This window comes from Lissotriton vulgaris, chromosome 5, assembly GCF_964263255.1.
Source record: "Lissotriton vulgaris chromosome 5, aLisVul1.2, whole genome shotgun sequence".
NCBI lineage: Eukaryota > Metazoa > Chordata > Amphibia > Caudata > Salamandridae > Lissotriton > Lissotriton vulgaris.
In genome coordinates, this window is record NC_141693.1 from 1,128,968,113 (window position 1) to 1,128,988,063 (window position 19,951).

Here is a 19,951-nt window from a genome sequence, read left to right on the forward strand (position 1 = left end):
CTGATTAACTTAACTTGCATTTACTTTTCATTCAAGTTGTACGTTATTTTATATGTTGTTAACTGAAGGTGAAAGATTAAAAAAAGCTACAGAATATTATGTTTTTCAGCCATGCCCTTGACCCCACCCCCACGCTCTCTCACCCGCCCCCATTGCACAGAGCATCACAATTTGCATTCTTTTTTTATACACTTTGAAATTGGGCAGATGTGATAACTGCCACATTTGTGACAGGATAATCCATCCAACAAACACAAAACTGCCCTCACGCTTTTCTTATTCTCCAATGTTTAGTTATTCTCTTCACTATGGCAGTTTAATGCATTTGTTTCTGCCTGGTATTGTTATAGTTTAGGTCAAAGTAGAAAAGTAAGCCCAATTCCCTTCGGAGAGATATTCTCCGCTATTACTGGATGAATAGGGCAATGAAAGAGCAAATAGAAGTTTGTTCTGTGGATGTTCAGGAACTCCAAAGATCGCTCCCCTTGTGCTGGTTGGCATTGCTGGAGTAGGGTGGGAGCCCTACTGAGCTCAGCGATGCTGCAGCCGGTACTGGGATAACGGATGAACCCACTGAGCCTAGCTTGTGTGTTATTATGCTATGTGCCCACCAGAGCTTTAAGTGGGATGAACAAACTGGGCGGAGGGTTGGGAGGGGGGGTTTTATCGAACGGGCGTTGTCGATGTCATTAAGGGCATGGCTTAAACCTTTCGATGCTGATGACGAGCTCAGCTCGTCATCACCCACGGGTGTCGTGTGCTGATGACGAGCTGGGCTCGTCATGACACCAGCAAAATGGTAATTTGCAGCACAGCGCAAAAATCACCGCAGCAGCGATGCGGTTAAAAACACTCAAGCTAAATATCAGTGTTTAGCATATTGTGTTTTCGAATGGTATCATGCTGCTTCTGTCATTGTATCCAGATATATAATACAACAAGTAATTACACCTACAACCCAGGACTATTGGCGTTGTCAATGGTTAGTAGTTGCATATGATAAATAAGCAGCAACTATGGCATCGTTGTATAGAATATTGAAAATACTTCAGTGCTGAAAAGAGGCTGTGAAAGAAGTTATATCGAAGGGTGGCACAGCTGCAGAGTTAATATTTATTTTTCGCCCAGAGGGTGGCTGCAAAAACGGAGAGCCTGGTAGGGACCCTTCTCAGCACCTGCTTTTTAAAACTGCTGGTGCTGAGCACCGGAAGAACCCGGCCCACTTAATCCCCCTGCTGTGAACATTTAGAGGCTCACACACATTCACTTGAAGCCCTGCTGGGAACATTTAGAGGCACACACACTTGCCTTCCCAGTGCTGAAGTGCAGGGAGGTAGGGGGGGGGGGCGGGGATGGTTGTCGGTGGCTCTCCGGTAGTTTTTCATTGATCGTAGCTGGGTTCAAATAGTTGACTTTGTGATCAATCACTAACTCCTCAAGGTTGTGTTCCCTGCTGGGAACGGGTGATGGTCAAACAGAGCAGCAGAGCTAGATTCCCTGACACTTGTTACGTCAGAACTTTCCGTTAGATAAAGTGAAATTTAAAATTGTTTTGGACTCAAGCCACTTCTACGTGTGAGAGTGTGTGCTTTGTAGAAATGTTAGGTATTCGGAATGTGCTTGTTTCAACACCAGTAATAAATATGTATTATTGCCCACTGGAAGTGTTTTAATTACTTTTTATAACAATTTATATATTTTAAAGCCTGCTTGGGTTCAAATGTAGTTGTAACTTGGATTATTTTTCCATTTTACCGGATTATAACTTGTGGCCTGCAGGCTAAATAGGGATACTTGAACTCCTTCGCTGCAGTGGTAATTCCGCCGCAGCGCTAGGGTGGGGGGCCGCGCGGCGCTCCCATGCTCGTGACGGAACCGCTCCGTCACGAGCCTCGGGCATGCTGTGCTTGTGACGGAACAGTTCCGTCACGGCCCCGCCCGCTCAATAGAACGCTCCGCGCAGGCGCGAAATCGCTGCCGCGCATGCGTGCCGGGCGTGCCGTGACGGAACTGTTCCGTCACCAGCACAGCGCGTCCGAGGCTGGTGACGGAGCGGCTCCGTCATCAGCATGGAACCGGTTAAACACAATCAGTAACGATCTTCGTCTTCTTGCATAGACTAGAAATCTGTGACTTAATGGTTGCATGTAATTCTCTGCAATAGTCACAGGGCTTTAAGTGGGCCAGGTCATGCCGGTGCTCTGCACCGGCAGTTCTTAAAAGCAGGTGCTGAGACAAGTCCCTAACTGGCTGTCCATTTTTGCCCTCATCCTTAGGATGAAAAAAACAGCAACTCTGCAGTAGTACCACTGCTTAAAGCCTTTGATGTAACTCCGAAGAGACTTGTTCGTCTTAATTCTATCACAGTCTTATCATTTCAGAACTGAAGCATTTTCAATATTATATACAACAAAGCCATAGTTGCTGCCTATTTATTTTATGCAACTAACAACCATTGACAAAGCCAGTAGTCCTGGCTTGTTCTATGTTCAATGTTACTTGTTGTATTGTATATATGGATGCAATGACAGAAACAGGAAAATACCAGTTGGGCAGCACATTATGCTAAGAACAGATTTTTAACTTACCTGTTTTTAAGCCATGCCTTTAATTGCATCGGCCCTTTGAGACCCCAAGATTTTTCATCCCACTTAAAGCCCTAAATAGACTTGTCAGCCCTCTGAGCTATTTGATGATACACACGTATTACGACAAGATATTACACACCGATCACTCTAAGAAGTGCATTACCCACTTGAGATATCATAACAGTATTATACCCTTCAGAAATGTGTCCAGCTGGTGCATTAACCCGGTATGTTATTAAATTGCCATCTATTTGTAACCAAATAAGTAAGACCAAATCCCTTTACTACCACTTTTTCCATGTTGCATATTTCTTTGGGGTTATAGTTTATGAAAAGTAATGTATGGGGTTACTCTCACTGACCAGCTCCTCATGACTTCACCCTTAATGGCTTCACCCTCTTTCTGCTGGAACCCCTTCCTCACACCCCAATTTGAGGGTGCCCGGTGTAGTTTGTTTTCCATTTCCAGTACTGATTATCAAACATAAAATGGGTGCACTTTTTGGGTGGTGTTAAGGAGCAGACTGTGCAGCCACATTAGAAGGACACCTGACAGCACACACCAATCAAACATGCCCGTGATGCTGGAGCACAAGATTTCTCCACTGCTCGCCCTGCTGGGAATGGGACAGCGTCCCTAATATAAACAATTATTGGTGGCACACAGTGCACTCGCATCCACCCTCCCCTAGTGCCCTGGTCACTATGCAATGAAGCAAGAGCAGGGGCCATTTATAAAAGCTCTGATGTCGTGCCCCTTTTTTTGTTCTTAAAATGATCTTATTGCAAGCTAGGTGTCACCTGCTTCAATCAGATTTTTCCCACATTTTGCTAATCATTGATTACATTTCCTGTGCCTCCTAGCAGCAGTCCCCCCATTAGGGCAGAGGAGCGTCGCACCCCTGCTGCCAGTGCAGCAACCGTGAAATATAAAATGGTAATAAAATGAATTACCGTTTCATTTTTAACTGCTCTCAGCCCAAGCAATGTTTGTGGGAGGAGCCATTGCTACTGACTGACAACAGGGGAGTGGTGCTCCCTCCACCAGTTTACACTGGGCAAGTCACTTTGGCCGACTGTCTTGTGATGCCCAGCCTGACATGTGCAGTGTAAACCTCTCCACCTAGCTGTTTAAGGCAGCTGGATGAAAAGCACCCACAGGCACCCAGTGCCTGCAGAAGGGTAGAGGCAACCCTCTCCAGCCAATCCTAACGCTGCTTTCATGCTGCTCATCTGCAGCATGAGAGCAGTATCAGGATTTTCAGAAGGGGTTGGCCGATGCTCCATAAGGTATCATCACGCTGGCGGCATTCGGGAAGAAAACAGGAGGAGGAAGAATTGCAGGTAAGATCATTTTTTATTTTCTTATCTGTTTGACCCACTGGCAGACACTGTGAGAAACTCGCATTGTCTTGAGTCTCAACTTCAGAGCTTTCAGTCACGGCCCATTTTAAATCTGTTAACGAGCCATGATTGAAAGATTTGGCCTTTGAGCATTGATGCATTGTGATTTATTACAATGCCTGTCACTGCATTTGGCACTCTGTTCGCTCCACGCCCCTTCACTGTTGAGGGTCACCCACCACCACTGGTGCCTCCATGACAGCATCACACCTGATGCCAGTGAGTGTTTAGTCACAAGCACATTTTTCCTTTTCTTTTCCTGCCATCTTCAAATATTTATATTTTCATTTACTCTAGTGTTATGTTTTTCTGATTTTTGTATTTGTCATAACCCCCTTCAGAGGGCCATGGGGCAATATTAATGCACCCTTTTTAATGGGGGTCCCCTCTGGCATACACGCTTGCCAACTTTACCCTGCACACGGGCTACAGTCTGACCAGCACAGCTGTTGGGCATACAGGATTGCTGACTTTACTCGACTCACGGCTTACAGCCGATCATCACATCAGCAATGCACTCTTCCTGGTAGATTCTCCCAGCATTGGTGCAGAAACAGACCTTGTTCCCCCTAAGTGCTCCCCTCTTCCTCACAGGGTACACTGGTCTTGGCATGTAGATAGGCACTTGTGCTGCAGGCTCCAGGGCAGGTGGTATTGAATTTCCCTGGGTGATGTCCTGTCACCCAGCTGGGAGACTGGCAGATATTAGCACTCAGTCTTGGACAGGAGTAGAAGTCTTCTCCTCAACCTACAGCCAGACTGGCTGCTTGGCAGTTGACAACTTTGGAGGCCTTGAGCTCCCCTTCTTAGCCGCATCGCTGCGGCGGCTTTTCCCGCAGTGTGCGGCATTTTCGAAATTACCGCGTTACGTGACGAGCTCAGCTCGTCACCCGCACACGGCAGGTAAGCCTGATGACGAGCTGAGCTCGTCATCATCATCGAAGTAGTTAGAGTCCATTTCTACATAGAAAATGTGATTTAATGTCTGAGTCTTTGAAGTTTGTGTTGGAGGTTTGCTTCCTTTTGAAGTGCCCATTCCCCATCTGGCCCTTCCTCCAGAAAGCAGTCTGTTACAGCAGGAGATACTCCAAATCTGATTGCCCCACAACAAAGCCCACACGAGTGACTAGATGTTTACCCCTGGATTTAAGTCACAGTGATATATGCATCAAAGGGTTAGCCAAGATCCCCAGCCCTACTCTTCCTGATTCTCGTATCTGCTCCATCTCCTTCCTAGAATGTGTTTAGGCCCCCTTTCCAGTGACTTTTCTCTGACTCAAGAAGCATTGTTTGAAGAGCCTGGCTCTTCCTTCCTCCACTGTGTGTCCGACCCAGCTCCCAAGATTGCAGCAATCTGCAAATCTGTCTGGGGAAATCCTTCGCCTCCTCATGCTTCTCCAGTCAGCCGAGGGTCTCCCAAAATGGATCCCAGAGGCTTCCATGTATTCACAGGAAGGTATACGGGCCAGCACACGCATGCAAGCATATACTCGCTATACAGAACTACATACTAACTTGATGTTGGTCAAGAGTAAGTTAGCACCAACGGTGGCCAGCACGGATCAGGGGAGTTGGGCAGGGGGCAGGGAGCTGGAGGGGGGAGGCGGGTGTGAAACAAAAAAAGTACCTTCCTGCTACTTCCTCACCACATCTCTCCTCCATAATCCTTCACTCCAGCTGGAACAGGAAGCACACCTAGACTCCCCATAGCAAAGCATAATTCTGCAATGCAGCCTTGTGATTGGTCTGATTGCTGTGGTTCAGCTCTCACACAGGCAGTGGGAGTTTGGCATGTTCTATACCCAGACTGCAATGCAGTCTGGGTGGAGAACATGCAGAGTGCTCATGAATGTTTTGCTTCCTGAGACAGCCGGACAAACATTCATGCGCACTTACAGAGTGTGCCTACCACTCTTCACCCCTGCTCTTAGAGCAGAGCAGCCTGCTCTGCCCCACAAATCTGCCGCAGTAGGAGCTAATTAAATTATAATATCATTTTATTTTTTCTTTATTTCACTGCTAAAAAGCAGTGGGGCAATGCTCATCTGCCTTAGCGGAGGAGCTGCCACTCTTAAGCACACACCAACAAAACTTTACATGAGTGGGCCTGGAGGCCTCACTCCAGTGACATAGGGAAAAAGGCTTGTTCACTCCTACTGATCACTACACAGTATGCTGCCAACACGAGTCTTGTGCTACTTAACTCCTGTTAAAGGAATTATCCTTTCATCACAATTAGGGAAGTGGTTTGAGTGCCCTTTCTGGTCGAAGATCACAATCCGTAATGCAGGCCTATGTCATGGCACACACGCATGATCGGTGTTCACCCATGACTAAAAAAATGAGCACCATGGATTCCGGTATCGTTGCAGCAGGGGTACTCGGGGCAGGGGTGCACATCTGACATAATGCACGGGACTTTTCTGTCCCAACAGTATTTTTCATCATTTAGTACTGGAATGTTCAACGTCGCCAAAGCTTCATGATTTTCACTAATTCTCTATGGTGTATGCCCCCAAGTTTCTATGTTGTTTCAGCTTTGTAATGTGTACATGCTTTTTAATGCACCTATCTTCCAACTTTGTTGGATTTTACTGAGTACAAGTCTGTAGTGGCAGCATGGTTCGGCGGTCGAGAAGGGCCACAACAGATGCTGCTGCGGTGCAGAGCTTTCTGCACGTCCATGCACTGTGTGCCATGCACCATTTAGTGCATGGCACTCAGTGCACGTACAACATTGCATGCAGAAGGGGCACACATGTGCTCCCATGCATTGCCCCCCTGTGCGAAATTGCCCTGGGGCCCAATTTGGGTCCATTTCCACCATCCTTCTCATGGCGGAGTTACCGCCATGAAAAGGCTGTGGGAAAGGGAACTTGCAATCCAGCTGCCTTCATTTCTGTGGCATCGTCGGGATCCAAGATCCTGGTGGTGTTGGCAGTGGTGTCGGGGGTGTAGTAGCAGGTTGGTGGGGGTCTGACTGCCAAACTTGTAATCTGGTGGTCAGACTGCCTAGATCATGGCAGTCGGACCACAACCACGGCTACAGCAGTCCTGGGACCACCATACTCGTAATAAGGTCCTAAATCTGTAGCTTATCTACTTCACACATAGATAATGGGCTCTCAAAAGGGGAGCACCACCCCAGCCCTTCTAGGTTCTGCTTGACATAACCGAGCCAAGGTACTTTCATCCTGCTATAACATGATAAACAATCCTTAATTTTGGCATGATTTAGAACAGCATATGGATTATTCCAGAGAAACCTGCAACAATAAATGGCTTAGCTTAACATGATCTTATGTAAAAAATAGCCTTATATCATACTAGCAGCCCGTCCCGACGTTGTCCGGGAGCAAAAGGCTTGGGAGCAATCAGGTTTCGGGGCCCTGCCCGCCCCGACGTTGTCCGTGGGTCCCCCGGATCGCACCCGCGGCTGCTTCACCTACCTTAGCCGCCGCTCCTCCACGTGCTCCTGAGTTCACTGCTCCGCCGCTCCTCACCGCTCCTCCCTGCCTGTCCGCCGCTCCTCACCGCTCCTCCCAGTCTGTCCGCCGCTCCCCACCGCTCCTCCCCGCCTGTCCGCCGCTCCTCCCCGTGCTCATGTCCGCCGCTCCTCCTCACGCTCCTGTATGCCGCTCCTCCCCGCGCTCCTGATGTCAGCACACACGTCAAGGCGCTACTTCCAAGGGACTACTTTTTTTTTATCGTAAATTTTTTAAACAACTTATATATTTATTTTTTATATAGCCTATGTCCATCTGCTTGCCCTAACGTTTTCAAAGATGTATTGGGTGTTTGGATTGGTTGTGTAGTTTTCGAGTTTACCTGGCTCAAAGGACACAGTTCTCTCTTTATAATAGTAGTATAGATATAGATGACAGATAAAATACAATTTGGAAATCGTGAGAGAGAGGAGGCATCTCCAGAATCGATTTTCTTCCACCCGCAGAGTGAAACAATCAGCATAGTCCCATATACCACCTCCGTATGTTGCCATAGGTACAAATTGGGTTTTATCAATGTCCAAAAGAGGTATAATCAGTTTGCCACTTAAAGATAGTGATAAATTAAAAATAGCACCATGGCTTGGCTATATTTTAAATGTTGATTTGTAAAGTAAGTAGCCCATGATGCAGTAGAATCAAAACACTACCCCCAAATAGGGAAAATTAGATGCTCTTTCAAGCCGGTTGTTATCTGTACTAAGAGAAAACAATTGTAATGCATTTGGTACCACAAGCTATAGTGTGTGTGAGATTTTGAGAAATTGGTGGTTAAATCCATATTTAACATGCATTATGAAAAAGCAGCAACTGGGCATCACAAAGAACTTGAAATGCAGGCTAAAAAGACGGTGTCATCTGCATAGAGGAAGATATGGGTGTGGCTGGATTTCACCAAAGGTCTGTCTTGACAGACAGAAGTCAAACACTGATTACGTTTATTAATATACAGATTAAATATAATGGCTGCGAGAAAGCAGTCTTCTTGCATCCCTCACAGCAGATTCACATTTTCAGAAGACTCCCATTTAGTGGCATATCAAACCCTAGTGGATAAATCTTGGTGCAAAACTGATGACATGCACCAGAGTGGCGCCCAGTTCCAGTTCATGGAAAAGCAACCTACGTTTTGTACAATTTACCTTATTGAAAGCTCATGATAGGTCCATGAAGGCCAGGTACAATGGGTAGCACTTGTTTTCGTATATATTTAACTATTAGCAGGTGCTTATTTAAGCACTGCTGCATTGTACCCAGGTGCTCCATAACACCTCCTTATTTGATAATCAGTTGCCATTTTTATTACAGCTCATGTGTGGAAACACTGCATTATCTTTCAAAGTAGGTATGCATTTGGCAGTGCGTTCCACTTGTGATTTTGGTCAAATTGCAAGATTCTTCATGCTCTTCATTTTAAATGTATGCTTGTTCTAAAGACATCAAATCCTTGCTTATTATAATGAGTGGCATGTCCTCCTTTTACAGTATTATCAGTGAATTGGTGCTGATGCTAAGACAGTCTAAATACCGTGGATGTCTCACTCCTCGAAACTGTCAATATGTCCCTAGGGTTCTGGGGCATAGAGTGTTAAGTAGCAATGTATGGCGTACCAACACAATGCAAAACTTGCAATGATGGACCTTAAAGAGATAGACTTGGATGCAAAGGTGGAGGGGCCTACTTGCAAAAAATCACATAGATACCTGGGTAAATAACGGGTTTCAACTCAAACTCAGACCTAGAATAAGCACTTCCTGGTAGTGATAGTGGGCACACAGTGATGATGTGACAGTGCAGAGTTCCTACTCATAATGAGGGTACTTACCATTTAATGGAATTGTTGGAGTATGTATTTAGAATGAGAGCTGGTAGTCTGCATTCAGTGGTGGCTCCTCCATAGGACCGTCGGGGCGTCGCCCCACTGCTTTCTCGCAGTGCGAGAAGCAGGAACATAAAATGGTAAAACCACCATTTTATGTTTCTGCTTCTCGCACTGCAAGACAGCAGAAGTGCCTGTTTGGGGGCGGGCGGGTGGGCGGTCCTGCTTGAGGGCAGGGGAGGGGGGGAGTGCCTTGCCCACTGTTGTGGCTTGTGGGTACTGACTGTTTGGTCGGCCCCAGGGCCAACCAACCCAGTCAAGCGCACTCTCCCTTTTTCTCTATGTAGGCTGTCTACATAGAGAAAATTGCCCGGCTGGGGCGCTGTCTGCTGCACCTCACCAATCACAATGCTGCCATTGCAGCGTTGTGATTGACTTAAGGGAGGGGAGGGAGGCTGCCTGCTTCTTGTTCCTGCAGAGGCAGGAAAGCAGGAGCCGGAGCCAACGCTGGAGCTAGAGCAAAGAAAACGCGGGACCCGGAAAAGGTAAGTTAAGTTTTATTTAATTTTTTTTAATTATTTAAACCCCCCCTTCCCTCACGACCCCCCTTCCCTCGCGACCACCCTTCCCTCGCGACCACTCACCCTTTCATCCGCGCCCCCCCATAGCATCCCGATGGCTACGGATTCAGCCTCTCTCTGGCTGTCATATCCCTAGGCCTGAAAACCCATCTGGCTTCTATTTATGTAGGTATTCTGGAGTTTTGGTAGAGCGTTGTTGCCAAAGAACCCCCTCAGAGCCTGCTGCAAGAATGGCCAAGCTCAGAGGTCATAGGATAAGCACTACAGAGGGCGACGGGACTAGCCACTGTGGAATTCCAATATGCCCTTGGTGTGCTCCTTCCCTTTCCCTGTGGAGACATATTCCCCCTCAGTAGTGAATGCCACTCATGCTGACCTGTCCTGGGACAGACACACGTCATCCTGAGTCGCAGTAGTAGGCAGACTGTGTGAGGGTAGAGCCTAGAAGTCTTGCACCACACTTTAAAATTAATTACTATGTATCAGTGCCTCCACATGATTCATCGGGTCCAGGAACCCTAAATTCCAAAGTACAACCAGGCATTTCTCTTCCAATATCATATATCAGTTTGGAACCTCTGTGCTGCTGGTAGAAACTCACTTAAGCAGGGCATATAGGTGGCACTATTTTAGTATTAAGACATTTGATTTACATGTATCAATATGCATAATTACATCCCTAAGTCTAGTGGATGAAATGAAACGCGTGTCTGCTGAGACATAAGAACGAAACGAGACAGACAGGTCATGTTTCCATGAAGCACGAATGTTTAAATAAACATGAATCTTGAGTGTAAATAACCATGTGTGCAGCCTATAACAAGAATTGGTGCTCTTATGCGTCATAAAGCTTTTAACACGAATGGGAGAAACCACAAAAGTTTGTAATCATAAATATTTAATCTATAAAAGAAAGAGGGGTCTGTGTATGTTTACCACATGGGAACATTTGCTCAGCACTATTTAGGGGGTGCATTCCTTTGTGATAAATGTGTAAAGGGCACATTGTCTATATTTAAAATTATTGATATCCATAGGCAACAGATGTAGGTGTAGGTGTTGCATCCTAGCTGGAACTTTTCGAACTATTTTGATGGTCTACCTGGGGTTTGTGGTCCATGTTTTCGCTACTGACAGTAAATAAAAACTCTAATACCTCAACAAATAAATGATCACACTACTTGTTTAATATAACCGAAGCGTCCCTGCTATGCAAGACACGTTGCAAGTCACCTCATAGACTCATGGCAAATACATCCATATATATTTATGAAAAGACCCTACAGCCACCCAGAGTCGGACCTTACAACAGTGGAAACAAATAAATATTTCTTCACATGTTTTCATTTCAATTGTTAATGTATCTGCAGTTTTATTTAGCTCCAAGTAAGCACCTAGGTGGTCGTAGGAGCTCACAGACTACTTTACAGATGTTTTTGTTTCTCTGTGCAAGAATTAAAAAAAAAAGAAAAATACAGTAATTTAAAATCATAGGGTGTTCTGGTTAAAATGCCTATAACCTTATTTAGCCAGATGTCCATGTAAGGTGATTGTGATAACAGGTTGGTGTGTCAAGAAAAACTAGACCCATTTATCAGCTGATGGCATTATCGGAGGAAGGGTTATTGGAATAGTAAGCTTTCCCATTCTTTTTTTAGTTTTTTGGTAGAACGTGACTGTGGAGTATCTGGTCTAATTGGGTTCCAGACTTTCGGTGCACTGATTGTTTTAGAGTTCTTTTCTTTGTTGAATGTAGGAGAATCCAGCCTGAGGGAGACCACACTGTGGTGAGGGTTGACACCTCACATGATTGTACTGAACAGGTGCGGCTACCTACGTCATTATGATATGAAATCTCTACGATTGATGTCTTAACACTTTTGCAAGTGCTTTATCAACCTTCCTGCTTCCTCAAATTTGCTTGAAAATGTTCCATTTATCTACTCTTTTAAAAAAAATAATCTCGGGGGGAGAACACCCCTGAACCCCCCGAAGGTTGTACAGTACCATGATAACTTTACGCCTCACCACTTTCAAATGTCACCAGTCACCACTCTAACTAATCTGCATTACTGATAAGTTATCATAAAGAGCTAACATTGGTAAGTCAATACTTAGAAGTGGGCGGAATATGGATTAATGACCAAAATTGACAGATGCTTACTCATAATAGCCATATGTTTGGTTTTGTGCAGTGCATGTAAATTCAAACACACTCACAACACACATTAACACATCCATTTATAGATGACATACACTGTCACATATGCAAATGTAGCCATTACACATAGTAGTACCCATGACCATAAACAATACACATACAGACAACCACACAATTGACAAAGATAGTATAAATGCTGAACATTTACAAAGTGGAGGAGTAAAAAGACTAGAGTGATGGAAGGATGGACTGACGGATGGCAGAAGGGTGGATGCCTCATTGGGGAATGGATACATCATTGTTCTGAGTAGATACATACCCCTGCTAAGGAAGGAATTGGAGAAAACACTGGAGTGTGAACTTCAGTTCTTTGCCTCTCCATGGAGAAATCACATGTACTAGTGAGCAACAGAAAACAAGCATGCCAAAACCAAGAGATTTGGGCTCTGTATGTTTTGGCTTTTTCAATCCTATATTATTGGTTATCACGTGTGAACGTATTTGTCATGATGCAGCATAAACGTTTGAAATACATGAGTGTAATAACTTGCATTTATTCAAACAGATCTTTGACATTATGGTCACATATGCATTGATGTTAAAAATGGTTGTATCAACAACAACAATATCTATTTACCAAAGTATCATGTCAAAAAGTTTGTATACTACAATATGGAGTTTACATGTTTTATATGTAAACCACCAAAATATTGTGGAACTGAATACCATCAAAAAAAGATAAATATTTCAAAATTTTAATATATACCAGTATTTTTTTAAAATAATAAACTACAAAATAATAATACAATTAGAAATAAGTCATTTTAATAAGTAATGCAAATAATATATATTTATACACAAATACATGAAATTTTATATATTAATAATAATGTAAAAGCAAAACTAACAAACTTATACACAACCAAAACATATATGTGACCTGATTTAAATGTTAAAATGAATGTCAATTTATAAAAAATTGTTTTAATAATCACTGCAAGCTAAATATGTAGTTAAAAAATAAAAATAAAAAAAATAAAAAAAACTATAAACAATTTTGAAAGTTTTCCATTAATAAAAATAATAGCTTAAAATTAACAAAAATATATTAACAATTACGTGTGTACAAGCTTTATTCGAGATAATTTCTCATAAAAGCACAGCATAAAATTGAACATTACAGAATAAAAAAGCATATCATTTAACAGGTACAAATTCATATAGACATTCTGTGCAAGCTCATACAATATCAACGTAGAAAAATTTACATATAACAAATTAGTTTTGGATTTTATAGACAATTAAAAACCTGATTAACTGGACCCCCCCAAAGATCACCGCCTAATTGCCCAGGCCCACCCCAAATATTTGGCTACCCCAATAACTATCGACTCCTGAGTTGATGTACACAAAATTCTTAATGCCACTGCGCTATCACGTGTCCCAAGATTTTTACATATAGGTGTAAGCCATACTCTCCTAGGTGATGAGTAGGCTTTACAGACAAATAGAAAGTGGCCTACGCTCTCCACAGCTGTTTCACATACTGGGCATGACATATTAGTCGACCTCTGCCAACCTGCCGTTAGTTTTTTTAAGGGAATAGAACCAGATCTTAGCTGGAAGACTAGCTTCCTATCCATTGGGACCGTAATAGTGTCCCAGTAATTTTCTAAGATAGGACAGATTTTTGTCTCCTGGAAACGACCCGCCATAGAGTCTGACCTAACACCTCTCAGCAGATTGCCGCCCACCCAGTCCCAATATTGTAATTTGAGGGCTTCCTTACTCGGGAAGACTTCTCCCACTGGGTTGGTCCACAAATTGGAAAGCCCAAGGTTAATTAACATGGCCCTTAGGTTTTTAATCCATTTTATCTTGTGGAAGTTGTTTTCCTTGATTATCGAAAGGAAACCATCAGCATATTGCCTAATCTCAGGAGTTGTCCAAAGACGTCTCCAATAGAGAACAGGGCGCAGTCGCGCTCTATCGCTAATTGGGCGCCTACCCAACTCCAGAAACAATGGTATTAGGGGGGTGCTCTGCGGGAGGCCTGTGATCCCTCTGAGAAACTTGTTCTCAGATGTCTGTAGGGCCGAAAGATTATCCCAAGCCCATAACTCCGCACCGTATAAGGTGGCGCCTAAGACCTTTGCGTCATACACTATAAGGGCGGGTTTGATCGGTTTCGTCTTAGATTTTCGATGTTCTCCCCGCAATGCACCTGAAAGCTGTTGGTGTTTTAAGGCCGTTTTTTCCAGATGATGTGACCAACCAGGGCCCTCTGCTATCTGTACCCTTAAATATGTAAACTCCTTGACGGTCTCTAGCTTGCTATTATTCAGGGTTACCTTAGGATAAATTTTACGGCGTGGGGAAAAGGCCATTAGTTTCGTCTTCCCCACATTTACTTCTAGGCCGTGCTCTTTGCAAAAAATATCAAAAATATTTAATGCACATTGTAGCCCAGCAGGGGTTTTTGACAAGATCAGGGTGTCGTCAGCGAACATCAGGATCGGGACCCTGACGTCCGCTGACGATGGAGCGTCTACGCTTGCTTTCAACATTCGCTCGACAATCCCATTAATAAATAATGAGAAGAGTAAGGGTGCCATGGCACAGCCTTGTCGGACCCCCCTTTCCACCGGGAAGGCCGAAGTTGACTCGCCATTCCCACCCCACTGGACTCTTGCGAAATTAGATTCATGCAGACGCATGATTAGGGTAAGCAATTCAGCAGGAATCCCCAGCTGTTGTAAGACCAGCCATAACTTAAACCTGGGGACCAAATCAAATGCCGCCCGTAGGTCGACAAATGCGACATACAGGCAGCCCCTTCCCAGTAAAACCGTCTTCCACAGCAGTATGGTAAAGCGGAAGACCTGGTCAATAGTACTGGTTGCTCGCCTGAATCCGGCCTGATATGGGGAAAGAGCGTTGTTGTCGTCCACCCAGTCCATAAGCTGATTTGTAACCATTCTCCCCATTACTTTTTGCACGGTTGCTATCAAGCTTATGGGCCTGTAGTTGGCAGGGAGTGAACGATCTCCCTTCTTGTAAATGGGAATAATGATTGCTCCTTTCCATAGCTCGGGAACCACCCCCCCCCCCTTGGCTAGAGCATTTCCTAACAAGAAAATATACCTCACCCATCTCTTCATGTCACACTTGAAGATATCCGTGGGTATCCCATCTAACCCTGGTGCTCTCCCGCATTTCACAGAACTAATAGCATTCTCTACTTCTTTAGGAGAGAACAAATTATTGATAGCATAGACTGGCAGTATGCCCTCCCCTACCCCGGGGTGCATAACTTCGGCATATTGTGGTCTGAAGTACTCAACCCAGGCTTCTTCAGCTACATTGTTATCAGGCTTTGCGGGACTACCTCCTCTACCCCACTTAATAATTTTCCAAAAGATCCTAGAATCCTTGTTACTAGAAGCTTCTTTTAACTCGGCCTAGTGGTCTTCATCCCATTTCCTCTTGGCCTGGGAAATGGCCAATTTATACAGTTTCCTTGCCACTCTAATTGCAGCACTGTCCCTGTTTCTAATAGCTTGTCCCAATTCCAACCGTGCGGATCTACATTGGCGATTGAACCACCTGCCAACATCCTGGGTTTTCCTCCCTTTATTGATCTTAGTCAGAAAACATGGTTTAAGGAGGGAAAATAGCTTATTATGGATGTCTGTGATATCCCTAGCCCCGGGAGCTGTGGAATCTACCGCCTCCATGGCAGAAATTGCGTTATCCACCTCATGGTTGATGTAGGTCATTGTTTCCTCATTAGCCAGTACCCTTGGCCATTTTAACCTACGTTCATCATTGCTCATGTCTGAGATCTGGTCGTTCCTTAGATGCAAGTTTTCCAATCCGACATTCCACCACCTATGGGTCACACAAAGGGGGTTATGATCACTTTCTATTCTAGGCTTAATGGCCATATCAATAACCCCCTGCCACAGCTGGAGACTACATAATACATAATCAATTCTACTCCTGCTGTTGCCGTTGTCAAAAGTGCAACTGCCCTCCTTGTCCCCTGGGGTTCTCCCATTCAGGGCTCTTAGACTGTATTCCATACAAATAGCATTTAATAACAGGATGTCTTTAGTCCACCGTGGGACGGGGTTTAAACTTAAAGGTGGTACTCCCCAGAGATTGTCCTCATCCTTCCCTAAGGGATCATTTGTACAGTCAAGAGGTTCAAAAGTCCTGTTAAGATCCCCGGCTACTATTACCCTACTATCTTGGGACTTGGTTTCTAAGGAGGCAGACAGCACCTCTAGAGTGGAAGAGTTGGTTGTGTTACTACCTCTTGCATAGTCGTTATACAAGTCCATTAACAACCCCTTTTCTGTTGAGATTCTTAACAGTTGTAAATCGCTAGTTCCCAAGTCCAGCATTTTAATAGAAATGTCCAAGTCCTGTTTTATCCATACAGTAAGGCCTCCCTTAGGCCGACCCCTTCCACCTTTGGATGCTGGTATAGAGAAGTTTAAATAACCACGAAGAAAGACGGGATCACAAGCCCAGGTCTCTTGGAAACAACAAACATCAAACCCATTGATAAATTCCACCCAAGATTGGGAGTCTAACTTACCCAACCCTGCAACATTCCAGGATAGAAGCGTACCAAAGCTAGGCTCAATCTCACCGGAATTGCTATTGTTGGAACACACTTGGGAAGTCAATGGGCTTTCAGTGTTATTAGCGACCTTCACAGGATCATCAATGATATCAACAACCATGTTTACTGTTGGTATAGGTAGTTTCACAACACTAGCATTTAAATTTTCTATCCCACCTCCTCCCACTACAACAGGACTCCCCTTCCCTGTGAACCCGACAATTACGGTTGTACCAGCAATAACATCATGATCTTCACAGGTCTCCATAGAGTCATTGATGCTCCCTCCACTACTACTACACAACTCTTTGGCAGTTTGTCAACATCCCCATCCCTGGTCCTGCCATCCGACATGAGGGTTATAATTCATACATGTAGTATAGTTTTGAGCAAGTAGAGGTGGAGCTGGTGTGGGGATAATTGGCAATGGTACGGTGGGGGGATTTATAGGTTCATTGAGCAGGCTAGTCAATACACTGGTTGGGCGGGGGTAGAAAAAGGTAAGATCTACAATTCCAATACCTCCCTTGTTTGTACCCCATCCTTGTCTAGTTATCCATCCAGCCACCCTTGGGTCTTGGAAGTTAACCACAATACAATCCCCACCCAGACTTTTGGTTGTATACCCTATCCAATCTATTCTCCTTACCCCTATGATTAACCCATCGATGTCTCCTGGGAGAGGTCGGTTCTCCCTTAGCCAGTGCATGGTCTTGTTTTTAAGCATCTGGAAGGTTTCCCTCTGTCCTATAGATAGCGGTGGAACATTTGTGAGGACTGCTACGTAGGGGAAAGAATCAGGGGTAAGATTCACTGCAGGTTTTCTATGTGGTGGCTTTGTCAAGGGTGGTGGGATCGGTTTGGAAACTATAGGAGCAGGGCGGAGTGCAGGTTTGTTTGACACCAACTGATTGTTAATTGGTTGGGTTGGTACTACAACTTTACCCGCTGGAGGACATGTATTAGCCCCTATACCAACAACAGAATTGTTTGGTACTAACTGTTTATTGGGTGCTTTTGTAGGTACTGGAACTTTACCCGCTGAAGGACATACATTGATTTACAAAAGGGGGTGGTGATGAACAGAGTGTCTGAATTGAGCAGACCACTCTTACCCAGTCCAAAGATCAGGGCTTGATCCATCACCGTTATTTATCTCACTGCCCCATCCCAGCTCAGAACCTGGCTATATGCAAATCAGTCTGTCCCTGGCCCAGTGCATCATGGGAACAGGGCAGACTAAACTACCAAGCCAATTCTTTACCAGAAAGGAGACAAGCTACCGGGGACCGGTTTCTGGCATTTCAGCCGTCTTCGGCCCGGCTTGCTTGAATCCTGATGGAGCAGTGAGAAAGGGACTCATGTCTGAGTATACCCTGCCACACCTATAGTGGCCAAAATCGATTTACAAAAGGGGGTGGTGATGAACAGAGTGTCTGAATTGAGCAGACCACTCTTACCCAGTCCAAAGATCAGGGCTTGATCCATCACCGTTATTTATCTCACTGCCCCATCCCAGCTCAGAACCTGGCTATATGCAAATCAGTCTGTCCCTGGCCCAGTGCATCATGGGAACAGGGCAGACTAAACTACCAAGCCAATTCTTTACCAGAAAGGAGACAAGCTACCGGGGACCGGTTTCTGGCATTTCAGCCGTCTTCGGCCCGGCTTGCTTGAATCCTGATGGAGCAGTGAGAAAGGGACTCATGTCTGAGTATACCCTGCCACACCTATAGTGGCCAAAATCGATTTACAAAAGGGGGTGGTGATGAACAGAGTGTCTGAATTGAGCAGACCACTCTTACCCAGTCCAAAGATCAGGGCTTGATCCATCACCGTTATTTATCTCACTGCCCCATCCCAGCTCAGAACCTGGCTATATGCAAATCAGTCTGTCCCTGGCCCAGTGCATCATGGGAACAGGGCAGACTAAACTACCAAGCCAATTCTTTACCAGAAAGGAGACAAGCTACCGGGGACCGGTTTCTGGCATTTCAGCCGTCTTCGGCCCGGCTTGCTTGAATCCTGATGGAGCAGTGAGAAAGGGACTCATGTCTGAGTATACCCTGCTACACCTATAGTGGCCAAAATCGATTTACAAAAGGGGGTGGTGATGAACAGAGTGTCTGAATTGAGCAGACCACTCTTACCCAGTCCAAAGATCGGGGCTTGATCCATCACCGTTATTTATCTCACTGCCCCATCCCAGCTCAGAACCTGGCTATATGCAAATCAGTCTGTCCCTGGCCCAGTGCATCATGGGAACAGGGCAGACTAAACTACCAAGCCAATTCTTTACCAGAAAGGAGACGAGCTACCGGGGAGCGGTTTCTGGCATTTCAGCCGTCTTCGGCCCGGCTTGCTTGAATCCTGATGGAGCAGTGAGAAAGGGACTCATGTCTGAGTATACCCTGCCACACCTATAGTGGCCAAAATCGATTTACAAAAGGGGGTGGTGATGAACAGAGTGTCTGAATTGAGCAGACCACTCTTACCCAGTCCAAAGATCAGGGCTTGATCCATCACCGTTATTTATCTCACTGCCCCATCCCAGCTCAGAACCTGGCTATATGCAAATCAGTCTGTCCCTGGCCCAGTGCATCATGGGAACAGGGCAGACTAAACTACCAAGCCAATTCTTTACCAGAAAGGAGACAAGCTACCGGGGACCGGTTTCTGGCATTTCAGCCATCTTCGGCCCGGCTTGCTTGAATCCTGATGGAGCAGTGAGAAAGGGACTCATGTCTGAGTATACCCTGCCACACCTATAGTGGCCAAAATCGATTTACAAAAGGGGGGTGGTGATGAACAGAGTGTCTGAATTGAGCAGACCACTCTGGGACAGGAACAGACTAATTTGCATACAGCCAGGTTCTGAAACTGGGATGGTGCAGTGAGCTAAAAAACGGTGTTGGATCTAGCCCTGATCTCTTGACTGGGTGAGAGCTTTCTGCTTAATTCAGAGACTCTGTCCCTCACCACCCCTTGTTGTAATTATTTTTGTCCACCCTAAGTGTGGAAGGGTATTCTCAGATGTGAGACCCTTGCTCATTGCACCATCAGGATTCAAGCAAACCGGGCCGAAGACGGCTGTAATGCCAGAAACCGGTCCCCGGGAGCTTGTTTCCTTCCCAGTGTAAGAATTGGCTTTTGTAGTTTGGTTTGCCCTGTTCCCATCATGCACTGGGACAGGAACATACTAATTTGCATACAGCCAGGTTCTGAAACTGGGATGGTGCAGTGAGCTAAAAAACGGTG

At 45.1% G+C, this 19,951-nt stretch overlaps 1 protein-coding gene across 1 annotated transcript in view; it reads left to right on the forward strand.

The window, feature by feature from the left end:
• HABP2 (hyaluronan binding protein 2) overlaps positions 1–19,951 on the forward strand; it is a 335,748-nt gene that overhangs the window by 1,912 nt on the left and 313,885 nt on the right. The window lies entirely within an intron of this gene.